Below are 10,831 nucleotides of genomic sequence, written 5' to 3'. Positions count from 1 at the left end.
AGACTTAAAAATTAACTAGATATAAAAATTAACTAGACTTAAAAATTACGTAGACCTAATATATAGACTTAAAAATTAACTAGACTTAAAAATTAACTAGACTTAAAAATTAACTAGACGCAAAAATTTCCTAGACCTAATATATACTCTCTATACTAACCTAGATAACTATAGAGTATCTAATAACTTTTAGAATAGTTAGATAGATCTAGAATAGCTCTAGAGAAGTAGGCTACCTTAATAATAAAACTACGTAGTAGTTAGAAACTAGAAGTGTATAATAAGAACTATTACTATACTACTATTTACTACTTAATACCTAATCTAACCTTATTATCTTTAGTATCTTAGACCTTATAAACTTTCCCTATTTAACTAGAATTATCTCTAAATAAGTTAGCTATATAAATATTTACTAGCTTCTTATTATTAGTATCTTCCTACTATATTTATTCTAGAGGAGCTTATCTATTTATATAAGAGATATATATTAGAGTAATAGTATAGGTAAGACCTATAGCCTTCTTATTATACTTAGCTAATAGCTCTATCTACTAGGCTAGTCTTATCTATGTAATAGAATACTTAAGGTAGGTATTTAAAATTATTACTTAAGGTAATAACGTAAAGATTCCTATACTAAACTAGTTATATAGTATATTCTATCTCTTTCTATATTTAAGGTACCTACTATACAATATCTATTCCTTAGGAAAATCTTATTTTAATATAGTAGTTATAGGCTGCCTAGATATTAGGTTAGTAAGTTACCCTCTATAAATAGCTAAGAATAATTACTTCTTAGCTAATATTATAAAACTCTAACCTCTTTTAGAGTACTTAGCTTTACTTTATATTAACTTTTTAAGTCTCTTATATTCTATATAGAGAGAGGATATAATCTATTAATACTGTATTTTGCTAACTAAGGTAACTACTTTATTAGACTATATAGTAAAGAATAGGTTTCTAAGATTAGCTATATCTAGTATTAAGAGTCTACTACTATTATTTAAATTTAATAAGGTCTAGGTTAGAGCTATCTAGGTATTTTACTATTTAATTATATAGTCTAGCTTATCCTCTAATTTAGATCTAGTAGTAAATAGAATAGAGAATCTCTAGCTATTACCCTTAATAAATAATAGCTAACTCTTATTAAACTATAACTACTATATAGAAAGAACTACAACCTAGTCCTTAATTAATTTAACTATGCTAACTGTAATAGCTTTAGTAATTATACTAGTAACTATAGTTATACTAGCGCTAATAAATCTCTTAGAGAAATTCTAGTATTAAATCTATTTATTACTTAATAAGGTAATATCTTTATTAGCTATAGTAACCTTCTAGCTACTAACTACTATCTGTATAAAAGCAGTGTTTAATTATTCTATTAACTCCTTAGTCTTCTTATATAAATTAGTGTTATAGCTCTTCTTAGCCTGCTTAGTACTACGTATACTATTATTATTAGTATTTCTTTAGTCTGTAGCTTCTTCTCTACTTTTAGTAGTAACACTATCTAGAGTATTATATATAGCAGTAACTACCTTAACTAGTTAATATTAATTAATTTACTAGTAGATCTACTCTAATATATCTAGTAGACATTGTATAATAAATATCTAGGAACCTTTATCTCCTTCTAGTACTACTTAGTACTTAGTAAACTTACCCTCTAAATACTTAGATATATAGTTAATAAGATTAACCCTTTCTTCTTAACCTATAATATCTAAAGAATATTTCTCTATAGCTACCCTAAGAATAGACATAGATATTTTAATAATAGAGTTATTATAATAGAGATATATACCCTTATAATTTCTAGACTACTATTTTACTCTAGGTTCTAAGCTTATAGTGTAATGCTAATATACGTCTTATAGCTAAGTATATTACGTTAGGTTACGTAGATATAAAGTTTATTTTTTATTTAGTATAAACTCTATAGTATTTTATTTAACATAGTAGAAGGAAATAAGATAGCTTTATTCTAAGTATTTAATAAAACTATTATACTATATCTATAATATTAATATATATAATAATTACTTCTACTTTTATAGTAGATATATTTATATATAGCTAGTAGGAGGAAATACTAAGATAAGAGTTTTATAAGCAGTAATATAACAGCTATACTACTATAATAGTAGCAGAAAAGGTTATATATAATATATATTTAAACAGCTAGTATCTCTTAATTTATTAGTACTATATATCCTTACTAAAATATATTAAATATTTATATCTATTCTTTAATTAAGGTAGATATTTAATATAGAATTATTATCTATATCTTTTACTAATATACAGTGTTACTAGATAAAGTCCTAGCCTACTTTACTAACTACTATTAAGCATAGACAACCCCTAGGGAATAAAAGAATATATAAAAAGCTGTTATAAGCCTACTAGTATATATCCTATAAACCTTAAAGAAAATATACGTAGAGTTTAAGCTTCTACTAATATCTATTAAGGCTATTCTAAAACTTAGAGTCTATAGAAACTCTATTTAATATACTAGCTACTCTCTTATCCTTAGAGGGAATAGTATAGAAAGGAATATAAAGATATATATCTATAGTTTATATAGTATAAACGTAAATAGTACCTAAAAACCTTATACTACTATTATAAGCTAGCGTTTCTTTACTTTAGTTCTAAAAGGTAGTAATACTGCCTTATACTTTAAAGTATACCTAGTATCCTAGGCAGAAGATAACGTAGTAGAGCTACTACGTAGTAATAGTATAAGTCTATCCCCTAGTAATAAGTAAGACAAAACCTAGATAGTAGCACTAGGCTTACTAGAGATAACTAATATAGACTTAGAGCTAAACCCTATACTAGAGTAACTTAAAGTATAGTTTTAAGGTATAGTATACCTTACTAAGTTATATTAAGTAACTAAATATACTATTATCCTAGAAACCCTAGCTATCTAGATAAATCTATAGCTAGAATATACTAAGTTCTAGTACGCTATATAAGGGATATAATAGAGTTAGATGCTAGAATATATAGCTACCCTATATTTAACCTAAGAACTAAAAGTATACTATCTTTACACTAGTATTAAGAGCATAGTTTAAATATAGTAAAATACTATAATTAAGATAATACGCTTTACTAGAATCTAGGTAATATAAGAATATAAAAGAAATATACTACTCTACCTACTTAAGCTATACTAGAACTGTAACCTCTAATACTCTCTTTATCTATAGAAGATCTTTATATTCTTTCTCTATATACTTAATATAGGCTTTAAATGCCTACCTACCTTTTCTCTTATTAACTACTAAGTAAAGGCCTAGAATTTACTTATAGCCTATATTAATAATATAGATAAATATCTAGTAGTTAAATATCTCTATAATTACTACGTCCTTTCTACTATAGAATAACTTTACTATAGATTCTAGCTAGCTCTACTAGAATAGACGTCTAGGTTAGACAATTTTAAGCTCTACCTTATTATACTATTAGCCTTTCTAGTAGTTAGTCCTAAAGGTAACTAGTTCTGTAAGGTATATTACTATATAATAGACCTATTTATACTAAAGAAGTTTATAAGGTTTATAGGTATATAGAAGCTTTAGGATAATATTATCTCTTAGACTAAAGCTTACCTTAGAGTCTAGCTAGAAAGTATCTAATTAAATATAGAATTAGATAGTTTAGACCTAGCTAACCTTTCTAGTATATCTTAGGTAGAAGTAGAATAACTCTTTACTAAATAAGCACGTAGTATAAGAGGAGAGCTAGATAATAAGTACTATAACTATACTATTATAAACTAGTTTAGCGTATAGGTAATAAATAACCTCTCTATAGTATACTCTACCCCTATATAATAGATTATTTCTACAGTACAGTTTATTAGTAAGTTCTAGTATAGTAATACGTTAGATACCTTTATAAATTAGAATAAAGATATAGTTACCTATTATAACATAACTATAACTCTAGATAAGTATATTAATGCTATATAGAAGGAGTATAAGCTAATATCTATACTAATATATAAACTATACTTTATAGAATAAAGGGCCTTACTCCTAATAATACTATTTAAACGCCTTATTAAGTATAGACCTAAGAGTAATAACCTACTTATTTCTAACGTAGCCCTTTTTATCTATAGAGAGAACTTTATATAGAGATAGCTCTTCTTAGCTATTAGAGCTAATATATTTAAGGATATTATTATTAAAGACCTTAATAATAAGACTTAGAAGGAAAGGTACTGTAATATAGTCTAAGAGGTATTAGAGTATCTACTTATACTTATTTACCTAGTATCTAGATAACTAGCCTATAGAATAGAACTACTTAGCGTATAATATAAGAATATATCTAATAACAGTATCTGCAATATCTTCCTCTATAATAGGCTTATTACTGTTATCTCTAGGTACTATAAGGGCTATAACTAAGATAAATTCCTAAAGGTTATCTATTACTTCCTACCCTAAGAAGTAGGTAGTCTGTTATTCTAGTACCTATAGCTTATCTAACTATTTTATATCTACCTATAGTACAGCAGTCCTAAAGAGCTTTATAGCTATTACTTCTACTAGGCTAATAGTTTACTCCTTTAGTTAAATATTCTTAGTAGGTAGTATACTACCTTACTACTTCTTAGTAAAATAATCTAAAAGGTAATAGTACGTTTTATAGGCTAAGAAATTACTCTAAGTATATTATAATATATTATTATAGCCTTTAGCAGAAAATTAGAAAGTAAAGAGAGTTAATATCTAGAACTAACTAGCTAAAAGGTAGATAATATATTAGATAAAGCTATTAATAAAGCTTATAAGATATAGGTAGGCTATTCTCTAGAGATAGCCTATTTTATCTATACAGTTAACATATCTTATATACTTAATAGGAAATATAATATACTAGAGGTTTACTTTAAGATCTTATTTTAATAGTATAAATACCTACTCTTTAATACCTATTCTAATATAAAGGCTAGAGAAATAGATACTACTAGCTTCTTATAGAAGTAGTAATAAGAGAAGCATAAAAATATTAATCTCTAACACCTACTCTAGGAAAACCTTAGTCTCTCTACTAAGTTTTATAGTAACTAGGAAAAGTATATCTAAGTAGTTTTAGAGAGAGAATTCTTTATTATCTAGATTACTAGTACGTTAGAGAGAAAGAGTTTAATATTTCTACTCCTAGTATACTTTCTAAAGTATAGTTAGACTATTATTATTATCCTACTAGTTACCCTTTACACTAATATTCTAGTATAATGTAAAGAGCTCTATATTAGGGCTGCTATATAGAGTTAGGAGATTTCTAATAATACAGTATCTATAATCCTTACTATGCTAGAGAATATTAGTAATTTATCCTTTATATTACTTATATAGTAACTCTACAGCCTTAGAGCTCTTAAACGTATAGTTATAGATAAGTATTACTACGTACTTCTTCTAGATAGTTTCTATTACCTATATCTTCTTAACCTATAAGATATTATATAATACTATATACTAATTATACTCCTATTAGTAACTATACCTATAGAGCTTAAACGTAAGGCCCTACGCAACCTAGGTATACTAGATAATACTATATTATTCTATAGTTCTACAGTCTATACTAATATACAGTATAAGGTAGTTAACCTTAAGAATACTACTATCTTTATAGTATAAGATCTAGCCTACTATATAAAGGGACTAGTAAAGTAATATAAAAAGATTCTTATCTACATTAACTATACTATAACTGCTAAAAAGTTAAGTAAATACCTAGGCTACTACTACTACTATAGTAAAAAGAGTATAAAGGAGTAAGTAGAGACCTAGGCCGCCTTTACCTACATCCTAGTAGGTATTATAGTTATAATAAGTACTTACATAGTTAGTTTATATAGCCCTAATATCTAATATATACTGCAGTATAGGCTCCTAGAGTATATAGAAGGCTAGATCTAATAGTCTAGTTAAAATAGGTAGAATAGCCTACTATATATAGCGTACATTTTACTACCTACTAAAATACGCTACTTCTTCTTTAACAAGGCTATAGATTAAGTAAAGGAAATTATTATACTCTTTATCTAGCTAGATAAGACTACTAAGGACTATTAGCATAAGATACTAGACCTATACTTTAATAGTAATAATATATAACAATTTTATAAGACTAATAAAGAAAAGTATAATATTTACTATAACTACTTCTATATAGAGCGTAATAAAGTAAGTCTTTCTATAGGAGTATAATAGGAACCTACTCTATTAAGACCTATATCTAGGTAGCTATATACACTACAGCTCTATAGTAAATAATAGTACTTAAGAATACTAACCTTATAAACTCTTAACCTATAGTCCTCTTTACTACTATATAGCTATTTCTTTACTACTTTAAGTCTAGCTTTACTACCTATCTATAAGCACTAATATAGCTCTAATATATATATTATTATAAGAACTCTAAGAAATCTGCTAACTACTTATAGGATCTTTCTTATCTAATTACCTCTCTACTTCTAGATTTAAAAGCGCCTACTAGTAGTAAAGTCTAGAATACGTAGAGTCTATATAGTACTTAAGAGTATAAGAGTATAGCTAGCTATTTAATAAGAAACTACTCTAGATATATACCTTTTAGACTAGAAACTATATAGCTTACTTTGCTAATAAGGAGCTCTTTAATTATCTTAAGACTAATTATAACTATTAGACTAGTAATATTACTACCTAATTTAGATTGCGTATAAAGAACTAGTAGGGTAAACTATAGTACTATTTATACTTACTACTAGTTAACTACTACGTAAAGTAGCTAGACGCTAGTATAGGCTAACTAATATAATTTCTAGTACTAAAAGTCTCCTATTAAAATTACTATACTATCCTAGATATATAGGTAGTTATATAGGATACCCTACTAACTGCCTATACTATTTAGATTAAATATATTTAGGACTTAGAAAGTAAGTAGTAGGATCTAGAGAGTAATAAAGACTTCTAGACCTACTTCTTTAAAGTAGAACACTTTAGTAATAACTACGTAGTAGAGTATATATACTTAGATATAAACTAGCTTACCTAGATATATATATTAAGAAAAGAGTCTAGGTATAGCCTACTATTTAGATAGTGCAGTAGAGAGGTATAAATTTAGGAGGAAGTTAATACTAATATTAATACATAGTAAGTAGGACAGCTAATATACTTATAGAAGTAAAAGCTATATATACGTATCTATAAAGTATATATATATACTGTTAGCTAGGTTACTATATTATATAATATAAACGCTTTAAGCTAAGAGGCTGCTAATTATTATATAAGTAAAAATATAAGATATATATAAAAATAAGAAAAAGTAAAAGCAAGTCTATAGGCTAGTATATACTACTATAAATAAGATATAAATATAAATACTTCTTATCCTTCTTCTCTATCTCTAGTAGCCTAACTTCTCTCTTCTACTACTAGATATCTATATAACTATAGCTATATTATACTTTATAGGTACGTATATAGACCTTAACTATAAGCTAAAAGCTAATTATCTTACTAAGTAGAACTCTAGTACTTATTATATACTATTACTTAAAAGGAAGCAACCTACTTAATTAACTTCTACCTAGAGTATAAAGGTAGATATATAAACCTTAAGGCTAGCCTCTTTTTATACCTAAAGAAACTAAGTATACCTAAGCTAATATATCTTAAGTTATTTACTAACCTCTACCTATTACTTATATATAGATATACAGCTCTATATAATAGCTATAGTAATAGCTTAGTATACTACCTAAACGTTTATATCTACTTTATAAATATACTCTATATATATACTATTACTAAGAGTATAGACAAATTTCTCTACTACTATAATATCTTTTAATAACTTAACCTTAATACTACTATAGAAGAGAGTTATTAGGAACAGCTAGACTATCTAGATAACTTAGATAGGTTCTTAAAATAGGAGTAAGATTTTCTAATATATAAGAGACCTAATATAGACTAATAGAAAGAATTTACTAGCTATTACTATAAGTATATCTCTCTACTCTAGCTATAAGATAATATATTAGAGGAGAAGTTTAAGAGATCTACCTATAACACAGAAAGCTAGGTAGAGAAAGACACTATATAGTAAGAGATAAAAGAAAGTAAGGATAGAGAAGTATAGAGAGTATACAGTAGTAAATAAAGATAAGAGAGTAATATTAGAAAAAGTATAAATAGAATAGATATAGATAGTATAAACTAAGTCTAAATAATAATATATAATATAAATAATATAAAGATATAAGTAACGTAACTCTAAGTATAAAAAATAAAGAAACTAGCTAACTAGAGTAATAAAAATCTAAAAATAAAGACCTAATTTAAATATACTTTATAGTAGTAAATATAACCTAGTTATAAATAGATAAGATTATACAACCTATAATAACTTATAGTAGAGAGTAATAGAACTATAGGTAAGAAAGGTAGCTGTTTAGGAACTATCTAATAATAGATAGTTCCTAAATAGCCTATAAACCTAATAGAATAGGCGTATAGGTAATCTGTACTTAAATAGACCTATATAGTAGAGAATAGCCTGCTCTCTAAGTAGAGTAGCCTGTTTAGAGACTATCTAACTTTTTAAACTATAGGTAAATAATAGTGTTATATACTGCTAATATAATCTACGCTAGTACTAGCTCTACTAGCTATATAATCTACTTCTTTCTTCTTCTTTCTCTTACCTTCTTTTTACTACTCTATATATACTTTAACTACCTACTAGCTAGGTCTAGGATCTTACTGCTAGGATTTTAACTAAGTCTAATAACTATAGCCTAAAAAGTTAGATAGTTCCTACTTAGCCCTTCTCTTTTCTTCTTCTGCCTATGCTACTAGCTAGTAACCTAATTAGTATTATTATAAAATAGATTTTTGTCTTCTACTTTATTTATATACCTGTTTATTACTAGATTTCTACTCTTGCCTAGACTAGAACTATAGAATACTAGAACTACTATATCTGCTTACCTTTATTACGTAGGATATATAAATATATAGATACCTACCTTTATTTACCTTTGTTTTTACAAAAGCTTTATTTACTATACCCTATAATAGGCTAGAACTGTTAGACTAAATAGTTACTAATAATTTTTCTTAGAAGGATATATTTGTTTTAGGTTACCTCTAGCGCTAAAACTAACTAACACTAATACTCTACTACTACTTTCTACTATAGAGGTATTCTAGAGTTATCTAACTCTATAAGCCTCTAAAAGTAGATACTTACTAGATAGCCCTTAACACTTAAATTAGCTTCTAGACTATAAGAGTATATACACTATTAACAGATTTCCCTTAGGTTAGCTAGACTATACAGACTAACTCTAGTAAATAATCTTAGATAGTTTATAATACTCTTTTCTTACTAAGTAATAATTTTAATCTTAGTATATTTATAAAGGACCTAGTTACTAAAATTAAATAGTTTCTATACGCTTCCCTTACTATAACTAAAGTCCCTAAGATAGAAGACCTCTCTAGGCTATAACTTAACTCTACTAACTATAATAAATTATTTAACTTTACTAACCTAGAAGAGAGTACTATAGAAGGTGTTATATATACTAAAGAACTAAAGAGACCTACACCTTTAGCCTTTACTACCTAGAGTTAAGCTTCTAAAATATCTCTATCTATCTACTCTACTAAGGTAGGCTTTATAACTAAGCTATTCTAGTTTCTAAAGGTAGTAGCGCTGTACTTTAGTATAAATACTATATAACTTTAGCTAGCTCTTAAAGATTCTAACCTATTAAAGGTATATTATAAGACGCGCAAGGCTACAGCTACTATAATAGGCTAGAAGGAGTAATTCTTAACTATCTAGAATATTCTTATCTATAATTATAAGCTTAGTGTAAACTACTTTATTAGCCTACGTAAAGGTACTTATAAGGCCTATAACTATATAGAATATATAGCTTAGTTTATACAGTAGGTATATTAGATTCTAATTAATAACCTAGATACCTTATTTATAAACGCTGTAAACTATAAACTATATAATAATAGAGGCTATAGCATATAGCTACTTCTTAACTTTAATACTGTAGTAAAGGTGTCTAGAGATAAGAGAAAGAAGACGTAAGTTTTTATTACTAAAAAGAGTTTAAAGATTATAATAAGGCCTACTATAATCTATAGTAGTAAGTAGACGTTAGATAAGTATAAGTCTAAGCCTATTATTATAGGTAAGAGTAAAGCTAAGGCCTTTAAGACGTCTTCTAATAAGTCTAATAAGTCTAATAACTCTAAACTAGAGTTTATTAACGTAGAGGTTAATAGGAACGCTAATAGCCTACGCTACTAGTGCTATATAATAATAGTTATAGCTATAGTAAGAGTAAAGCCTAGTAATAATAATAAAGTGCTAAATCCTATAGGCTAGGCATTTAAGAAATAGATAGATAGGCTACCTTATATATTATTTAGCGCTTATCTTTAAGAGTTAGAGAATTTCTAAGGTATTAACTAGATTAATAATAATAAGTATAACTCTAAGAATTTCTCTATACCGCAACTAAAAGAAGCAGATAAGGATAAGATAATAGATAAGGGTAAGATAATAAATAAGGACAAGATAACTAATACTTCTTTCTTATCTAAGAATAGTAAAGGAAGCTCTACTAGCGTAGTTCTAGAGGCTAGTGCTAGGGTTAGGGTTAGGGTTAGGGTTAGGGTTAGGGTTAGGGTTAGGGTTAGGGTTAGGGTTAGGGTTAGGGTTAGGGTTAGGGTTAGGGTTAGGG

This window comes from Dothidotthia symphoricarpi (assembly GCF_010015815.1).
Source record: "Dothidotthia symphoricarpi CBS 119687 unplaced genomic scaffold P153scaffold_20, whole genome shotgun sequence".
Classification (NCBI taxonomy): domain Eukaryota; kingdom Fungi; phylum Ascomycota; class Dothideomycetes; order Pleosporales; family Dothidotthiaceae; genus Dothidotthia; species Dothidotthia symphoricarpi.
This window is presented reverse-complemented; position numbering follows the sequence as displayed.